This window comes from Triturus cristatus, chromosome 11, assembly GCF_964204655.1.
Source record: "Triturus cristatus chromosome 11, aTriCri1.1, whole genome shotgun sequence".
Taxonomy (NCBI): domain Eukaryota; kingdom Metazoa; phylum Chordata; class Amphibia; order Caudata; family Salamandridae; genus Triturus; species Triturus cristatus.
Genome location: NC_140594.1, coordinates 762,914,511 through 762,935,272, shown reverse-complemented (window position 1 = coordinate 762,935,272; position 20,762 = coordinate 762,914,511).

The following is a 20,762-nucleotide window of genomic DNA, read 5'->3' as shown; positions in this document are numbered from 1 at the left end:
TCTCCATATACTCAGCCATCCACTATGTCTTGCTTAGGCTTTTTGAGAGGTAACTCCCATCCTTCCTTCACCAAACACAGTGGGCCTCTTACAGGGTACCCAAACAACAATTCAAAGGGGCTGTAGCCAACCCCCTTTTGTGGGACCTCTCTGTAAGCAAACAGAAGGCAGGGTAGAAGGATGTCCCATCTTCGCCTGAGCTTTTCAGGTAATCCTTTGATCATACCCTTTAGGGTCTTGTTGAATCTCTCAACAAGCCCATTGCATTGGGGGTGATAAGGGGTGGTGAACTTGTAGTTGACACCACATTCCTTCCACATAGCTGTCAAGTATCCTGACATGAAGTTGGTACCTCTGTCAGAAACTACCTCCTTAGGAAACCCCACTCTGGAGAATACTCCCAGCAGGGCCCTGGCCACAACAGGTGCTGTAGTGGTCCTAAGGGGAATTGCCTCTGGATACCTGGTGGCATGATCCACTACCACCAGTATAAATCTGTGCCCAGATGCAGTGGGAGGATCCATGGGACCCACTATATCTATTCCCACTCTTTCAAAGTGGACCCCCACCACAGGTAGTGGTATTAGGGGGGCCTTTGTTGTGCCACCTGATTTGCCACTGGCTTGGCAGGTCACACAGGAGCGACAAAACTCCTTTGTATCTTCATTCATGTGAGGCCAGTGAAAGTGAGAGACAAGCCTGTCCCAAGTCTTGTTCTGGCCTAAGTGTCCTGCTAAAGGAATATCATGGGCCAAGGTAAGAAGGAAGCCCCTAAATTGCAGAGGTATAACCAACCTCCTGGTTGCACCAGGCTTGGGGTCTCTAGCCTCTGAATAAAGGAGCCCTTCATCCCAATACACGTTATGGGTACCTTGAGCATTCCCAGCAGCCTCAGCAGCAGCCAGCTGTCTGAGGGGTTCAAGAGAGGGACAGGATAACTGAGCCTGCCTCAAGTCAGCCCTTGAAGGTCCCCCTGTCCCCAGAAACTCAACCTGATCAGGTTCAAGCTCTTCAGGGACAGTTCCTTCAGGGTTCTCTAGATCAGCTTCCTGGGAAGGTTGATCATCACTCTGAGGCAGGGGGGAAGGCACAGCCTTGACCCTCCTGTTCTTCTTCTTGGTAGGTGCTTGGTCCATTGTTCCAGGATCCAAGACCTGAGGTTCAGTAAGGCACTTTTTGGCCTGTGACCTGGTCACAGCAAGGACATGTGGTGATATACCTAACATCTCTGCATGTGTCCTGTACTCCACTTCAGACCATAGAGAACTCTCTAGGTCATTGCCCAACAAACATTCTACTGGGAGGTCTGCACTAACCACAACCCTTTTGAGGCCAGTTACCCCTCCCCATGAGAAGTTAACAACTGCCACACTATGTGAAGTAGTGGCATTGCTGGCATTGGTCACCAGGTAATTCTCACCTGGTATGTACTGTCCAGGGTCCACAAAGCCTGGTGTCACCATAGTGACACTGGCACATGTGTCCCTGTAGGCTTGAGCCACTTTTTCATTAATTAAAGGAGTCTGTCTGTACTTGCCCAGGTTACTGGGGCTCACAGTCAGGGACAAATCTATGTCCCCATCACAGATCAGGACTGCCTGTGTCAGGGTTCTGTCTAAGTCAGAATCTCCTTCAGTTCCCATAGTGATTCCCACTACACCCTTTGTCTGGGGACCAACACTGCTAACAGTAGTACTGGGAGCAGGTGCCTTAGGGGCAACAGTGTTGGGGGCTCCACCCTTCTTACAATCACTAGTCCAGTGAGTTGTATTCTTGCAATGATTGCACCAGGGTTTCTTTTGACCTTCCTTCTTCTTTCCCTTAGATTGTTGTTGGGACCCACCCTCCTTAGCAGTAGTTTGGGGGCCCTGTTGAAGACTTCTGGTCTTTAGATTTCTGATCTCCACCCTTTTGGTCTGTTTTCTTCTGATCACCCCCTTGGCCCTGGTTCTGGTTCTTTTGCTTAACCCTGGTTCTGACCCATTTGTCTGCCTTCTTTCCCAATTCTTGGGGAGAGGTCAGATCAGAGTCAACCAAGTGTTGATGCAGTTGCTGGTTTTGACAGTTATTTAAAATCTGTTCTCTCATCATCAAATTGTACAATCCTGTATAATCAGATACCTTACTTCCCAGCAACCAACCCTCCAAAGCCTTAGTGGCACATTCAATGTATTCAGGCCAGTCCTGAGTCTGTGTCTTCTGGGTGTCTCTGAACATTAACCTGTACTGTTCAGTGGTTAAGCCTAACCCATCAACTAGGACACTCTTCAGGGCTCTGTAATTTCTGACATCCTCTTCTCTAACAGTGAGGAGTCTATCTCTGCCTCTTCCTTCAAAAGAGAGCCAGAGGATTGCTGCCCACTGGTCTTCAGGAACCTGCTGTACTTTGCAGGCTCTCTCAAGAGCAGTCATCCATTTGTGGATGTCATCCCCACTTTTGTAGGGGGGCACAACCTTAGACAGGTTCCTATTATCAAAGACCCTATCTTTGTCCTTAGGGACAATGCTGCCACCAGTGGGTATAGACCCACTCTCTTTATGCTGCCTAGCCTTGCTCAGTTTCTCTTCCATCAGAGCTACTTCTAGCTCCTGCTTCCTGATCCTCAGCTGGGCTTCTTGCATTCTGGCCTCATGCTCCCTCCTCTGAGGGGTGGTCATCCTTCTCCTGGAGTGACCTTGAGAGCCTCTAGAGGCATGAGAAGCATTAGAGTCACCTGAGTGATTCCTTTGCCTCCCAAGCCCCTGGTTAAGTCCACTAGGGAGATCCAATGGGGTGATCCCATTGTCAGTCCCCAGTAGCCTTAAGTTAGCTGGGCCAGGTATAACACTTGGCACTGGGCTAGGTCTCCCTTCATCCTCACTACCTTCTGTATCCCCACCACTTTCCTCCTCTGTAGTATGATTCTCATCTAAGGGATGACTATTGGAAAGGGGTACTTCAGTAGCATCTTCAGAAGGGGGGCCTCCTGTTCCTGTCCCTAAGGGGCCTAACTGGGAGGCTTTCCTGAGAGCTTTCTGATCTTCATCAGCCTGTAAAAGCTCTCTGAGTTCAGCAGAAGTAGGATTCTTGGGCTGTTTAAGGCCCCTGATATTTGCCAACTGCCTGAGCTCATTTTGATTGAGGGTAGCAGAGATGGATGTTGCCCTCTGGGGGTCACTCTCAACAGAGATGGGTACATTGGACCCCTCTGCCCCAGCCATTGCTCTTAAGTGTGGGTGGATGTGTTGCAATCTACCTACACTTGGGTTTACCTACTAAACCTATCTAGTAGTTGTAGTCAGGGTGTGCTACTCCCTTTGCTCTACAACACTAAGTTCAGTAGAACTTAAGTATATCTATTCTTGTTTTATATGTACCTAAAGGTACCTGTATGATCTTTCAATTGGTAACAAAGAGATTACAGAGGTAAAACACAGCAAGCTCAAATCCAACCGCTGCTCAACAATGTGAGAAGTTGGCCTGGTATATGATGTTCACTAGTTAAAGTGACCACCTTGTACCATGCCAAGCAACCCTTATGGTGTGGTTGTAAGTCAACCTTTTCGGACTAGCTGCCCTAGTGGTAGCGTAGGCTAAGCAGTCTTTGAGGCTAAACTCGTGAAACGTGTTAAGCAGGCTGTTTTACCAAATGTAACCCCCCTTTATACCAATGAAGGGACACCACACAGATATATATTGAAAATATATATGTCTTTATTTCTCGAAGTATCCCCTAGACTCTTTATGAGCACAGGAGCACAAATCGTTAAACAAGAATACGTTAGAATACACAGAAGTTGCACTTTATATGGATAGGCCCTGGTGGCCGCTCGAACCATATACTAAAATAGTGGTATAAGTACCACGAACAGAAAAGGGAGAAGGCCTAGGGCCTCTAGAATCACTGGGCCTACAAGGAGCTAACTTTAGTTAGTGACCAGGAGGTCCACGGGTTGCGTGTGCAGAGCAAATAGTCACACGCGGGCTCCCATAGGTTTTCAATGGGTGCGTAAAAGTTACAAAGTTACTGCAAAAAGGATCTTCCGGATGGACTATGAACTCAAGATTGGAAACACAGACACTAGAGATGATACTCTACACTTGGGCACCGGAGTGCCAGCTTTACCTCACCCACAGGAAGCGGGTGCATAGGTCTCGAAGTGCGTCGGGTTTCTTCTATCTGTTCAATGGAGCCTGAAGACAAAGATGCTGCAGGCGGTCGGTCCAGAAGAGATGCGGTGGATCCAAGAGTGGATCGGAGTTGTAGAAGACCTGTAAGCAGAGGGGACAGTGTTCACAGTCACTAGCCAGTGACCAGCGTGGCACCAGGTGGGTACCAGGCGATGTCGGGTGCAAACAGGAAGAAAGGTGTAGCTTGTCTCTGCAGCCACGTGGTCCCTGAAGGTCGACAACATCCAGGAGTCGGTTCTCGAGCTGTCCCACGCAGGCTCTGGCTGTCGGCACTGTTGGCAACTTGTTCGAAGCAAACAAACCTTGGCAAAAGCAATTGTTGTGGAAAATGAAATAAGCTGATGGTTCTGACCAGCAAGGTCAGAGGGATTGCTCCTTTGGAGGGGAGCAAGGGCCAGTCTGGAGCAACCAGACCAGTGGTGTAGTTCTTGAAGTTCGTCGCCAAGATGGCCACTAGCCAGCGGGCCAGCAACCGGTTAGGCGCGTCGAGTGGCAAAATGCAGAAGGGCCCCACGCAGATCGTGGAGATGCTGGAGGGCTCACCTTTGGTGCAGATGCTGCTCGGGTGTTGGGCTTCTCAGATCCCAAAGCACAACTTGGAGGGGGCCTCGGTTGTTGCGCTTGCAGCTTGTCGTAGTCTTTTCAAGATGGCTGGCTCCACGTGTCTCGGTGCCTCCACGGGTTCCTCTTTTTCAGGGACTGTGGATCGGGCGGTGAGAGGTCTGGAGGTCCAGGTCTTGTCAGTCTCTGGGCTCGGGCTCCGGCGGGAGGCGGCGGCAAAGCAGACGTTGATTCGCTGGATGATGCTTGCGTTAGCAAGGTGGTCACTCCCTGACCACAGGGGAGATTGGCTTCGGTCCTCTGTGCGGCAGAGCGTTGAAGTTCCCGTCTTCTTCTTGTAGTTAAGTTGATTCCAGGATGTCTAAAGTCTTAGGACACAGCTCTTACCTTTATTCGGATTCTAGGGGCCGGACTACCTGCTAGGTCCCTCCCTAAGGGTGGGACCAGGAAGGGGGGTGGTTACACCCCCAATCCTTTGTCCAGCTCGCCACAGGTCCAGGGCTGGTGTGCCCCAGGACCGGTTTGAACTGGCATATGCACCGAGGCTCCTTGTGAGCCTCAGGCATGTCTGGTTCTATTGAAGCCCTACCTGACCAATACACAAAATCCTGTCTGGGGTGGTGCACGCACCTCCCCTGGCAGGAAACCCTTTGTCCACACCTCCCAAGCTGGAAGGACTCCCAGCAGCAGGAGGGCAGACTTGTGTCTGTGGTGGCAGCATCCATTTTGTGGAGCTGAGGCTATGTCTGATTTTACCCGGGTTTCAGGTACTGTACATGTCGTGTCCCTCTAGAAGGGTGGAATGCTAACCCCGTCGAGGGGTAATTGGCGAGGGGTTAGTATTCCAATTCGTATGACACCTTACTCGACATGTTTTGATAAAGCCAAACCAAAGATAGCATTTAACCGCGAGGTTCATAATGCACTTAAGAGTATATGGTATGACGATATCTGGAAACAGTAGAAGGAAGTGGTTCCGACCACTGCAGACAGGCTCAGCTCATGCCAGAGCACCATCTCACATGGAACCAAGCACTCTGCCTTCAGGATTGTTAAGGCCTGCCATAGGAGTGACTTATAGGTTAACATGTGTCCCATTTAAGGTTAGGTATAGGCATACTACACCTAAGTAAGAGGTGGTTACACCAACTTACCCCAGCTGAGTGATCAGCCAGTTGTGTCAAATTTGTTAGGCCAAGCCTGGGGTGGCATAATACATGCTTCAGCCCCTGGCAGGCCTTAGATACACCAATGCCCTGGGTACCTAGTGTACACTGGTACAGGGGCTCACAGGGTGATCCACTTCCAATTGGTTATGCACCTAGGGTGCATAGTGTAAATTTAGTAGAGAGAACATCAGGCTGGGGGTCTGATTGGCAGGCCCACAGCCTCAATATGTCAAAAACCAGTGAAGCAAAAAGCAAAAATTTGGGGTGACCATAGGATAGCAGACCCTACTCTCCTACAGTTGGCCTAGTGCCCGCGACAGGAAACGGTGCCAAATGCAACGTGGTCACACCGCAATTTTGTAGTGAAAAATGACCCTTTTTTGGCAAAGTTCCTAGCTGTAGGTTTTGAACCCTTGCTCTGCCGGCACCTAGGGAAACCTAGCAAACCTAAACTTTTTTTAAAAGTAGACACCCAGGGGAATCCAGGATGGGGTGACTTGACTGCCTCCCACCAGATTCTGTTACCCTGAATCCCTCACAAACTTAAACAATTGTAAAAAAAAACACATTTTCCACACATTTCTGTGGTGGTAAGTTCTGGAATCTGCGTGGATCCACAATTTTCCACCCACCCCGCTTTCCCTAAAGTCTTTCGAGAAAAACAGTACCTCACTTGTGTGGGTCGGCCTAGTGCCCGCAACAGTAAACGGCGCAAAATGCAACGTGGTCACACCTCATTTTCGCAGTGAAAAATGAACCTTTTTTGGCAAAGTGCCTAGCTGTAGGTTTTGAACACTAGCTCTGCCGGCACCTAGGGAAACCTAGCAACCCTATACATATTTAAAAACTAGACACCCAGGGGAATCCAGGATGGGGTGACTTGACTGCCTCCCACCATGTTCTGTTACCCAGAATTCCTTGCAATTCTAAAAAATTGGCAAAAAATTCACATTGTCCACACATTTCTGTGCTGGCAAGTTCTTGAATCTGTGTCGATCCACAATATTCCACCCACCCCGCGTTCCCCAAAGTCGTCTGAGAAAAATGGTACCTCACTTGTGTGGGTAGGCCTAGTGCCCGCGACAGGAAACGGCACAAAACGCAACGTGGTCACACCTCAATTTCGCAGTGAAAAACAACCCTTTTTTTCCAAAGTGCCTAGCTGTAGGTTTTGAACACTAGCTCTGCCGGCACCTAGGGAAACCTAGCAAACCTATACATTTTTTAATAAGACACCCAGGGGAATCCAGGATGGGGTGACTTGACTGCCTCCCACCAGGTTCTGTTACCCAGAATCCCTTGCAAACCTACACAATTGTCAAAAAACTCACATATTCCACACATTTCTGTGCTGGAAAGTTCTGGAATCTGCGTGGATCCACAATTTTCCACCCACCCCGTGTTTCCCAAAGTCTTCTGAGAAAAATGGAACCTCACTTGTGTGAGTCGGCCTAGTGCCCGTGACAGGAAACGACGCTAAACACAACGTGGTCACACCTCAATTTCACAGGGAAAAATTACCCTTTTTTGCAAAGTGCCTAGCTGTAGGTTTTGAACCCTATCTCTGCCGCCACCTAGGGAAACCTAGCAAACCTATACATTTTTGAAAACTATACACCCAGGGAAATCCGGGATGTGGTGACTTGACTGCCTCCCATCAGGTTCTGTTACCCAGAATCCCTCGTAAACCTAAACAATTGTCAAAAAACACATTTCCCTCAAATTTCTGTGGGGGAAAGTTCTGGAATCTGCGTGGATCCACAATTTTTCACCAACCCTGCGTTCCCCAAAGTCTTCTGAGAAAATTGGTACCTAGCTTGTGTGGGTCGGCCTAGTGCCCGCGACAGGAAACGACACAAAACGCAACGTGGTCACACCTGAATTTCGCAGTGAAAAATGACACTTTTCTGGCAAAGTTCCTAGCTGTAGTTTTTGAACCCTAGCTCTGCCGGCACCTAGGGAATCCTAGCAAACCTATACACTTTTGAAAGCCAGACACCCAGGGGAATCCAGGAAGTGGTGACTTGTCTGCCTCCCACCAGATTCTGTTACCCAGAATCCCTCACAAACCTAAACAATTGTAAAAAAAAAACAACATTTTCCACACATTTCTGTCGTGGAAAGTTCTGAAATCTGCGTGGGTCCACAATTTTCCACACACCTTGCATTCCCCAAAGTCTTCAGAGAAAAATGGAACCTCACTTGTGTGGGTCGGCCTAGTGCCCGCAACAGGAATCGACGCAAAACACAACATGGTCACACCTCAATTTCGCAGTGAGAAATGACCCTTTTTTGCAAAGTGCCTAGCTGTAGTTTTTTAACCCTAGCTCTGCCGGCACCTAGGGAATCCTAGCAAACCTATACATTATTGAAAGGTAGACACCCAGGGGAATCCAGGATGGGGTGACTTGACTGCCTCCCACCAGATTCTGTTACCCAGAATCCCTCACAAACTTAAACAATTGTCAAAAAAAAACATTTTCCACATATTTCTGTGGTGGAAACTTCTGGAATCTGCGTGGATCCACAATTTTCCACCCACCCCGCTTTCCCTAAAGTCTTTCGAGAAAAACAGTACCTCACTTGTGTGGGTCTGCCTAGTGCCCGCAACAGTAAACGGCGCAAAATGCAACGTGGTCACACCTCATTTTCGCAGTGAAAAATGAACCTTTTTTGGCAAATTGCCTAGCTGTAGGTTTTGAACACTAGCTCTTCCGGCACCTAGGGAAACCTAGCAACCCTATACATTTTTCAAAACTAGACACCCAGGGGAATCCAGGATGGGGTGACTTGACTGCCTCCCACCAGGGTCTGTTACCCAGAATACCTTGCAAACCTACACAATTGTCAAAAAACCCACATATTCCACACATTTCTGTGCTGGAAAGTTCTGGAATCTGCGTGGATCCACAATTTTCCACCCACCCCGTGTTCCCCAAAGTCTTCTGAGAAAAATGGAACCTCACTTGTGTGGGTCGGCCTAGTGCCCGTGACAGGAAACGACGCAAAACACAACGTGGTCACACCTCAATTTCACAGGGAAAAATTACCCTTTTTTGCAAAGTGCCTAGCTGTAGGTTTTGAACCCTATCTCTGCCGCCACCTAGGGAAACCTAGCAAACCTATACATTTTTGAAAACTAGACACCAAGGGAAATCCGGGATGTGGTGACTTGGCTGCCTCCCATCAGGTTCTGTTACCAAGAATCCCTCGCAAACCTAAACAATTGTCAAAAAACACATTTCCCTCAAATTTCTGTGGTGGAAAGATCTGAAATCTGCGTGGATCCACAATTTTCCACGCACCCCGCTTTCCCTAAAGTCTTTCGAGAAAAATGGTACCTCACTTGTGTGGGTCGGCATAGTGCCCACGACAGGAAACGGCGCAAAACGCAACATGGTCACACCTCAATTTCGCAGTGAAAAATGACCCTTTTCTGGCAAAGTGCCTAGCTGTAGTTTTTGAACCCTAGCTCTGCCGGCACCTAGGGAAACCTAGCAAACCTATACTTTTTTGAAAAGTAGACAACCAGGGGAATCCAGGATGGGGTGACTTGACTGCCGCCCACCAGATTCTGTTACCCAGAATCCCTCACAAACTTAAACAATTGTCAAAAAACCCACATTTTCCACACATTACTGTGGTGGAAAGTTCTGGAATCTGCGTGGATCCACAATTTTCCACCCACCCCGCTTTCCCTAAAGTCTTTCGAGAAAAATGGTACCTCACTTGTGTGGGTCGGCCTAGTGCCCGCGACAGGAAACGGCGCAAAACACAACGTGGTCACACCTCAATTTCGCAGTGAGAAATGACCCTTTTTTGCAAAGTGCCTAGCTGTAGGTTTTGAACACTAGCTCTGCCGGCACCTGAGGAAACCTAGCAAACCTATACATTTTTAAAAACTAGACACCCAGGGGAATCCAGGATGGGGTGACTTGACTGCCTCCCACCAGGTTCTGTTACCCAGAATCCCTTGCAATTCTAAAAAATTGGCAAAAAATTCACATTGTCCATACATTTCTGTGCTGGCAAGTTCTTGAATCTGTGTCGATCCACAATATTCCACCCACCCCGCGTTCCCCAAAGTCGTCTGAGAAAAATGGTACCTCACTTGTGTGGGTAGGCCTAGTGCCCGCGACAGGAAACGGCACAAAACGCAACGTGGTCACACCTCAATTTCGCAGTGAAAAACAACCCTTTTTTTCCAAAGTGCCTAGCTGTAGGTTTTGAACACTAGCTCTGCCGGCACCTAGGGAAACCTAGCAAACCTATACATTTTTTAATAAGACACCCAGGGGAATCCAGGATGGGGTGACTTGACTGCCTCCCACCAGGTTCTGTTACCCAGAATCCCTTGCAAACCTACACAATTGTCAAAAAACCCACATATTCCACACATTTCTGTGCTGGAAAGTTCTGGAATCTGCGTGGATCCACAATTTTCCACCCACCCCGTGTTTCCCAAAGTCTTCTGAGAAAAATGGAACCTCACTTGTGTGAGTCGGCCTAGTGCCCGTGACAGGAAACGACGCTAAACACAACGTGGTCACACCTCAATTTCACAGGGAAAAATTACCCTTTTTTGCAAAGTGCCTAGCTGTAGGTTTTGAACCCTATCTCTGCCGCCACCTAGGGAAACCTAGCAAACCTATACATTTTTGAAAACTATACACCCAGGGAAATCAGGGATGTGGTGACTTGACTGCCTCCCATCAGGTTCTGTTACCCAGAATCCCTCGTAAACCTAAACAATTGTCAAAAAACACATTTCCCTCAAATTTCTGTGGGGGAAAGTTCTGGAATCTGCGTGGATCCACAATTTTTCACCCACCCTGCGTTCCCCAAAGTCTTCTGAGAAAATTGGTACCTAGCTTGTGTGGGTCGGCCTAGTGCCCGCGACAGGAAACGACACAAAACGCAACGTGGTCACACCTGAATTTCGCAGTGAAAAATGACACTTTTCTGGCAAAGTTCCTAGCTGTAGTTTTTGAACCCTAGCTCTGCCGGCACCTAGGGAATCCTAGCAAACCTATACACTTTTGAAAGCCAGACACCCAGGGGAATCCAGGAAGTGGTGACTTGTCTGCCTCCCACCAGATTCTGTTACCCAGAATCCCTCACAAACCTAAACAATTGTCAAAAAAAAAACATTTTCCACATATTTCTGTGGTGGAAACTTCTGGAATCTGCGTGGGTCCACAATTTTCCACACACCTTGCATTCCCCAAAGTCTTCAGAGAAAAATGGAACCTCACTTGTGTGGGTCGGCCTAGTGCCCGCAACAGGAATCGACGCAAAACACAACATGGTCACACCTCAATTTCGCAGTGAGAAATGACCCTTTTTTGCAAAGTGCCTAGCTGTAGTTTTTTAACCCTAGCTCTGCCGGCACCTAGGGAATCCTAGCAAAAGTATACATTATTGAAAGGTAGACACCCAGGGGAATCCAGGATGGGGTGACTTGACTGCATCCCACCAGATTCTGTTACCCAGAATCCCTCACAAACTTAAACAATTGTCAAAAAAAAAACATTTTCCACATATTTCTGTGGTGGAAACTTCTGGAATCTGCGTGGATCCACAATTTTCCACCCACCCCGCTTTCCCTAAAGTCTTTCGAGAAAAACAGTACCTCACTTGTGTGGGTCTGCCTAGTGCCCGCGACAGTAAACGGCGCAAAATGCAACGTGGTCACACCTCATTTTAGCAGTGAAAAATGAACCTTTTTTGGCAAATTGCCTAGCTGTAGGTTTTGAACACTAGCTCTGCCGGCACCTAGGGAAACCTATCAACCCTATACATTTTTCAAAACTAGACACCCAGGGGAATCCAGGATGGGGTGACTTGACTGCCTCCCACCAGGTTCTGTTACCCAGAATCCCTTGCAAACCTACACAATTGTCAAAAAACCCACATATTCCACACATTTCTGTGCTGGAAAGTTCTGGAATCTGCGTGGATCCACAATTTTCCACCCACCCCGTGTTCCTCAAAGTCTTCTGAGAAAAATGGAACCTCACTTGTGTGGGTCGGCCTAGTGCCCGTGACAGGAAACGACGCAAAACACAACGTGGTCACACCTCAATTTCACAGGGAAAAATTACCCTTTTTTGCAAAGTGCCTAGCTGTAGGTTTTGAACCCTATCTCTGCCGCCACCTAGGGAAACCTAGCAAACCTATACATTTTTGAAAACTAGACACCAAGGGAAATCCGGGATGTGGTGACTTGACTGCCTCCCATCAGGTTCTGTTACCCAGAATCCCTCGCAAACCTAAACAATTGTCAAAAAACACATTTCCCTGAAATTTCTGTGGTGGAAAGATCTGAAATCTGCGTGGATCCACAATTTTCCACGCACCCCGCTTTCCCTAAAGTCTTTCGAGAAAAATGGTACCTCACTTGTGTGGGTCGGCATAGTGCCCACGACAGAAAACGGCGCAAAACGCAACATGGTCACACCTCAATTTCGCAGTGAAAAATGACCCTTTTCTGGCAAAGTGCCTAGCTGTAGTTTTTGAACCCTAGCTCTGCCGGCACCTAGGGAAACCTAGCAAACCTATACATTTTTGAAAAGTAGACAACCAGGGGAATCCAGGATGGGGTGACTTGACTGCCGCCCACCAGATTCTGTTACCCAGAATCCTTCACAAACTTAAACAATTGTCAAAAAACCCACATTTTCCACACATTACTGTGGTGAAAAGTTCTGGAATCTGCGTGGATCCACAATTTTCCACCCACCCCGCTTTCCCTAAAGTCTTTCGAGAAAAATGGTACCTCACTTGTGTGGGTCGGCCTAGTGCCCGCGACAGGAAACAGCGCAAAACACAACGTGGTCACACCTCAATTTCGCAGTGAGAAATGACCCTTTTTTGCAAAATGCCTAGCTGTAGGTTTTGAACACCAGCTCTGCCGGCACCTAGGGAAACCTAGCAAACCTATACATTTTTAAAAACTAGACACCCAGGGGAATCCAGGATGGGGTGACTTGACTGCCTCCCACCAGGTTCTGTTACCCAGAATCCCTTGCAATTTTAAACAATTGGCAAAAAACTCACATTGTCCACACATTTCTGTGCTGGCAAGTTCTTGAATCTGTATCGATCCACAATATTCCACCCACCCCGTGTTCCCCAAAGTCTTCTGAGAAAAATGGAACCTCACTTGTGTGGGTCGGCCTAGTGCCCGTGACAGGAAACGACGCAAAACACAACGTGGTCACACCTCAATTTCACAGGGAAAAATTACCCTTTTTTGCAAAGTGCCTAGCTGTAGGTTTTGAACCCTATCTCTGCCGCCACCTAGGGAAACCTTGCAAACCTATACATTTTTGAAAACTAGACACCCAGGGAAATCCGGGATGTGGTGACTTGACTGCCTCCCATCAGGTTCTGTTACCCAGAATCCCTCGCAAACCTAAACAATTGTCAAAAAACACATTTCCATCAAATTTCTGTGGGGGAAAGTTCTGGAATCTGTGTGGATCCACAATTTTTCACCCACCCTGCGTTACCCAAAGTCTTCTGAGAAAATTGGTACCTAACTTGTGTGGGTTGGCCTAGTGCCCGCGACAGGAAACGACGCAAGACGCAACGTGGCCACACCTGAATTTCGCAGTGAAAAATGACCCTTTTCTGGCAAAGTTCCTAGCTGTAGTTCTTTAACCCTAGCTCTGCCGGCACCTGGGGAATCCTAGCAAACCTATACACTTTTGAAAGGCAGACACCCAGGGGAATCCAGTAAGTGGTGACTTGTCTGCCTCCCACCAGATTCTGTTACCCAGAATCCCTCACAAACCTAAACAATTGTCAAAAAAAAAACATTTTTCACACATTTCTGTGGTGGAAAGTTCTAAAATCTGCGTGGATCCACAATTTTCCACGCACCCCGCTTTCCCTAAAGTCTTTCGACAAAAATGGTACCTCACTTGTGTGGGTCGGCCTAGTGCCCGCGACAGGAAACGGCGCAAAACACAACGTGGTCACACCTCAATTTCGCAGTGAGAAATGACCCTTTTTTGCAAAATGCCTAGCTGTAGGTTTTGAACACCAGCTCTGCCGGCACCTAGGGAAACCTAGCAAACCTATACATTTTTAAAAACTAGACACCCAGGGGAATCCAGGATGGGGTGACTTGACTGCCTCCCACCAGGTTCTGTTACCCAGAATCCCTTGCAATTTTAAACAATTGGCAAAAAACTCACATTGTCCACACATTTCTGTGCTGGCAAGTTCTTGAATCTGTGTCGATCCACAATATTCCACCCACCCCGTGTTCCCCAAAGTCTTCTGAGAAAAATAGAACCTCACTTGTGTGGGTCGGCCTAGTGCCCGTGACAGGAAACGACGCAAAACACAACGTGGTCACACCTCAATTTCACAGGGAAAAATTACCCTTTTTTGCAAAGTGCCTAGCTGTAGGTTTTGAACCCTATCTCTGCCGCCACCTAGGGAAACCTTGCAAACCTATACATTTTTGAAAACTAGACACCCAGGGAAATCCGGGATGTGGTGACTTGACTGCCTCCCATCAGGTTCTGTTACCCAGAATCCCTCGCAAACCTAAACAATTGTCAAAAAACACATTTCCATCAAATTTCTGTGGGGGAAAGTTCTGGAATCTGTGTGGATCCACAATTTTTCACCCACCCTGCGTTACCCAAAGTCTTCTGAGAAAATTGGTACCTAACTTGTGTGGGTTGGCCTAGTGCCCGCGACAGGAAACGACGCAAGACGCAACGTGGCCACACCTGAATTTCGCAGTGAAAAATGACCCTTTTCTGGCAAAGTTCCTAGCTGTAGTTCTTTAACCCTAGCTCTGCCGGCACCTGGGGAATCCTAGCAAACCTATACACTTTTGAAAGGCAGACACCCAGGGGAATCCAGTAAGTGGTGACTTGTCTGCCTCCCACCAGATTCTGTTACCCAGAATCCCTCACAAACCTAAACAATTGTCAAAAAAAAAACATTTTTCACACATTTCTGTGGTGGAAAGTTCTAAAATCTGCGTGGATCCACAATTTTCCACGCACCCCGCTTTCCCTAAAGTCTTTCGACAAAAATGGTACCTCACTTGTGTGGGTCGGCATAGTGCCCACGACAGGAAACGGCGCAAAACGCAACATGGTCACACCTCAATTTCGCGGTGAAAAATGACCCTTATTTGGCAAAGTGCCTAGCTGTAGGTTTTGAACCCTAGCTCTGCCGGCACCTAGGGAAACCTAGCAAACCTATACATTTTTGAAAAGTAGACAACCAGGGGAATCCAGGATGGGGTGACTTGACTGCCGCCCACCAGATTCTGTTACCCAGAATCCCTCACAAACTTAAACAATTGTAAAAAAACCCACATTTTCCACACATTACTGTGGTGGAAAGTTCTGGAATCTGCGTGGATCCACAATTTTCCACCCACCCCGTTTTCCCCAAAGTCTTCTGAGAAAAATGGAACCTCACTTGTGTGGGTCGGCCTGGTGCCCGTGACAGGAAACGACGCAAAACACAACGTGGTCACACCTCAATTTCACAGGGAAAAATGACCCTTTTTTGCAAAGTGCCTAGCTGTAGGTTTTGAACCCTATCTCTGCCGCCACCTAGGGAAACCTAGCAAACCTATACATTTTTGAAAACTAGACACCCAGGGAAATCCGGGATGTAGTGACTTGACTGCCTCCCATCAGGTTCTGTTACCCAGAATCCCTCGCAAACCTAAACAATTGTCAAAAAACACATTTCCCTCAAATTTCTGTGGGGGAAAGTTCTGGAATCTGCGTGGATCCACAATTTTTCACCCACCCTGCGTTACCCAAAGTCTTCTGAGAAAATTGGTACCTAACTTGTGTGGGTTGGCCTAGTGCCCGCGACAAGAAACGACGCAAAACGCAACGTGGCCACACCTGAATTTCGCAGTGAAAAATGACCCTTTTCTGGCAAAGTTCCTAGCTGTAGTTTTTGAACCCTAGCTCTGCCGGCACCTAGGGAATCCTAGCAAACCTATACACTTTTGAAAGGCAGACACCCAGGGGAATCCAGGAAGTGGTGACTTGTCTGCCTCCCACCAGATTCTGTTACCCAGAATCCCTCACAAACCTAAACAATTGTCAAAAAAAAACCATTTTTCACACATTTCTGTGGTGGAAAGTTCTAAAATCTGCGTGGATCCACAATTTTCCACGCACCCTGCTTTCCCTAAAGTCTTTCGAGAAAAATGGTACCTCACTTGTGTGGGTCGGCATAGTGCCCACGACAGGAAACGGCGCAAAACGCAACATGGTCACACCTCATTTCGCGGTGAAAAATGACCCTTTTTTGGCAAAGTGCCTAGCTGTAGGTTTTGAACCCTAGCTCTGCCGGCACCTAGGGAAACCTAGCAAACCTATACATTTTTCAAAAGTAGACAACCAGGGGAATCCAGGATGGGGTGACTTGACTGCCGCCCACCAGATTCTGTTACCCAGAATCCCTCACAAACTTAAACAATTGTCAAAAAACCCACATGTTCCACACATTTCTGTGGTGGAATGTCCTGGAATCTGCGTGGATCCACAATTTTCCACCCACCCTGCTTTCCCTAAAGTCTTTCGAGAAAAATGGTACCTCACTTGTGTGGGTCGGCCTAGTGCCCGCGACAGGAAACGGTGCAAAACGCAACGTGGTTACACCTCAATTTTGCAGTGAAAAATGACGCTTCTTTTCTGGCAAAGTGCCTAGCTGTAGGTTTTGAACCGTAGCTCTGCCAGCTCTTAAGGAAACCTAGCAAACCTATACATTTTTGAAAACTAGACACCCAGGGGAATCCAGGATGGGTTGACTTGACTGCCTCCCACCAGGTTCTGTTACCCAGAATCCCTTGCAAGCCTAAAAAATTGGCAAAAAACTCACATTGTCCATACATTTCTGTGCTGGCAAGTTCTGGAATCTGTGTCGATCGACAATATTCCACCCACCCCACGTTCCCCAAAGTCGTCTGAGAAAAATGGTACCTCACTTGTGTGGGTCGGCCTAGTGCCCGTGACAGGAAACGGCACAAAACGCAACTTGGTCACACCTCAAATTCGCAGTGAAAAACGACCCTTTTTTTCCAAAGTGCCTAGCCGTAGGTTTTGAACCCTAGCTCTGCCGGCACCTAGGGAAACCTAGCACACCTATACATTTTTTAATACTAGACACCCAGGGGAATCCAGGATGCGGTGACTTGACTGCCTCCCACCAGGTTCTGTTACCCAGAATCCCTTGCAAACCTACACAATTGTAAAAAAAACACATTTTCCACACATTTCTGTGCTGGAAAGTTCTGGAATCTGCGTGGATCTACAATTTTCCACCCACCCTGCGTTCCCCAAAGTCTTCTGAGAAAATTGGTACCTCACTTGTGTGGGTCGGCCTAGTGCCCGCAACAGGAAACGACGCAAAACACAACGTGGTCACACCTCAATTTCGCAGTGAAAAATGACAATTTTTTGCAAAGTGCCTAGCTGTAGGTTTTGAACCTTATCTCTGCCGCCACCTAGGGAAACCTAGCAAACCTATACATTTTTGAAAACTAGACACCCAGGGAAATCCGGGATGGGGTGACTTGACTGCCTCCCATCAGGTTCTGTTACCCAGAATCCCTCGCAAACCTAAACAATTGTCAAAAAACTCATTTCCCTCAAATTTCTGTGGGGGAAAGTTCTGGAATCTGCGTGGATCCACAATTTTTCACCCACCCTGCGTTACCCAAAGTCTTCTGAGAAAATTGGTACCTAACTTGTGTGGGTTGGCCTAGTGCCCGCGACAGGAAACGACGCAAAACGCAACGTGGCCACACCTGAATTTCGCAGTGAGAAATGACCCTTTTCTGGCAAAGTTCCTAGCTGTAGTTTTTGAACCCTAGCTCTGCCGGCACCTAGGGAATTGTTGGACTTGGCCCTTCTGGCAGGTTCACCCCTGAACTTTTTGCTTTTTATTGGTGACTTGGTGTGGTGATTTTTGGTTTCTGCGCACTTTCCCTGTGTCCCAGGGTAAAGTGCGTGCGCGCTCTGAGTGCATGTGGTGAGATAGGCCTGCCCTCCCATAGGAATACGTGGGGAATGTATGTGTCCCTAGTAGTTCCTGATGCGTGGGGTGTGCAGGCCCGAGTTTGGTATGTGCGGATTCGTGGGATTGAATGCTGCGCGATGATGTGTGCGGCGTGCATGTACCTAGTGTGGAAGTGCCACTTCTAGAAGTGGGCACTTCTGTGTGCAGTGTGTCTGGAGTGTGATTGGCTGGAGCTGGCTGGTGAGCCTGGCTCCAGGAGTCTGGTTGGGTCTGCCCCAGTGGTGAGTGTGAGATTAGCATGCTGATGGTTGGGGAGGAGTGCACCTTGGACCTGAATAGGGCAGGGTTTTCCCCACACAATGCTGGCTCCGCCCCCTGTGGTGCGACTGACGACCCTAGCCCTGCCAGTGAATAGAGTGAGGGGCTGAGCACATCAAGGGTGCTCCCCAACCAGCTGCGACTGGTTTTCCCCCTCACCCTGAACCCAGAACAAAGGGATTTGGTGTATAAAAGAGGGGCTGTGACCCCATGAAAATGTTCTTGTTCTGTCTTGAATCTACCAGGGGCATGCTGCTGCTGGGGCCCAGGGGAAGGCTTGCCTCCCTGGGCCCTGCCCAGCCCCTGGATGTCCTGGATATTGGAGGACTGTACTTCTAGCGCCTGGTGAGCGCTTTATTGCTGGTTCTCCCTTGGATCGTGACAGAGGGGGGCTTGCTGCTGGTGGGGCCCAGGACGGACCGCCATGGGGGCCACCTCCCTGCTGGAGGACCCTGTGTGCTGGCCCCTGGGCCCTGCTTTGCCCCCTGGATGCCTTCAGGACCTTTTGGACCATTTTGCTGGTCCTTTAAGCCTTCTAGCGCCTGGGAGCGCTGAAATCGGGCTCCTGACGGAGCACTGGAGCCCTGCAGCATGCTGCTGCCTATTGCCCGAGGGATTCCCCCGTCATGGCTGCCGAGCGGGAGCCCACCCCGCATTATATTTTAATTTGCGGGTACCACCCCGCTTTATATTCCTTCGCGGGTGCCCACCCCGCTGTGGCGCTGTTTCATCTAGCGGGAGCCTACTCCGCTTTAGGGTGATTATAGATCGCGGGTGCCCACCCCGCGTCATGGCCGTTCTATAGTGACGTTGCGGGTGCCCACCCCGCGTCATGGCCGCCTTCTTAATTTCTATACTTACGTCGCGGGTGCCCACCCCGCGACTTAACTGTCTTGAAGATCACCGCTGTGGCCCGAGTCGCGGCCAAAAACGGAAGTCAGGCGAGAATGTGCCTGGCGGCGGGCGGGACTTCCGGTTTTACAGAGGAAGTCCTGCGCACGCCGCCGCCGCCGGAGAAGCTGCCCAGGAGACCGGGAGATGGCGCCTGCCTGTGCGGGGCTCCCATTGCTTAGGGAGAGCCCCGCAGGCAGCGCCGAATGCAGACTGAAGGCGGAGGGGGCTCGAGGCACATTGCCGGTGCCTGCCCCCACCGCGGGTGAAGAGACGAGCCCTGCATCAGAGCCGGTGAGTTTGGGCTCTAAAGGAGGGATAGAGAGAGGCACCAGTGCCGGTGCCGACTTCCTGGGCGGCCCCGTTTAGCAGCGGGTCGCCCCAACAAAGGGGCCATCATGTTTAGTTTTCAAGCCTGCGGGGCTCCAATATAGAGGGGCTAGTATCTCCAGAGCCAGAGGCTCCTCCGAGGCTGGGCCGGTGTACTTTCGAGCCCATGGGGCTCCAACGAGACGGGCAAAATTGGTTATAGAGCCTAGAGGGCTCCAACGTCCCCCGCATTGTTTGTGTTAAGAGCGCTAGTGCGCTCCAAAGTGACGGAGGCAAAATTATTGGTTCAGAGCCCAGAGATGGCTCCCACGTTGGGCGCATATTGATTTCAGGAGCCCGTGTGCTCCATGGGGGACATGTTGATTTTCTGAGCCAGGTGGCTCCAGCGTTTCGGATAATGTGTTCAGGGGCCAGTGAGAGCCCGTGCCTCCTATTTGCCTTCCCCAGCTGCGCAGCACTTAGTGCCAGCTGCAGCGTTTAGGCCCTGCTTTGTCCCCAGCTGCCCAGCAAGTAGTGGGCAGCTGCTACGTTTAGGTTCTGGTGCAACCTGGACTCTGATGTGATTTGGGTGCTAGGAAATGTACGGTGTAGTATGTTTTGCGCACCCTGTGTTAAATGCTTTTGGTGCTAGGAAATGTACGGTGTAGTATGTTTTGCGCACCCTGTGTTCATGCTTTTGGGGTTAGGAAATGTACTGTGTATAGTATATTTTGCGCTCCCTGTATTTCATACCTCTAGATAGGATTTCTGCCTAGGAGGTTGTTTTACCTTGTTTAGGTTGATGGTAGGGAGAATGTACTTCCCTGTGTTATGTATGCCCCTAGTGTAGGTATACTTAGGTGGCTAGGTCTAATGCGTTAGACTTGCGAGAAATTGCATAATGTGGTTTATGCCCCTGTGATGGATGCAGGATAGGTTTTATACCTGATGCTAGTGTGATGACGCTGAGGTCATTATTGCGCCAGTAGATACTGGTTATGTTCTACATGTACACTTGGTAATTTGTGTTATGTTCTAAGAGTGCTAATTCCTGACAGTGGTCCATGTGGCCCTGTCCCCTGTATATATAATCCCTTGTAAATTCTGCCCGTGCCTGTTGGCACATTGTAGAGTGTGTGTTTTTATCTAATGTGTTGTGTATAATACAAAGGCTATTTTTATAGAATACCTTGTGTGGAGTTTCCTTTGTGGTGGGCCTTGGGTGTTGTTGCTGGGTGCGCGCGCAAACGCTTTACACATCGCCTCCGGGATAAGCCTGTCTGCTCGTGCCAAGCTACCAAGGGGGTGAGCAGGGGTTATCT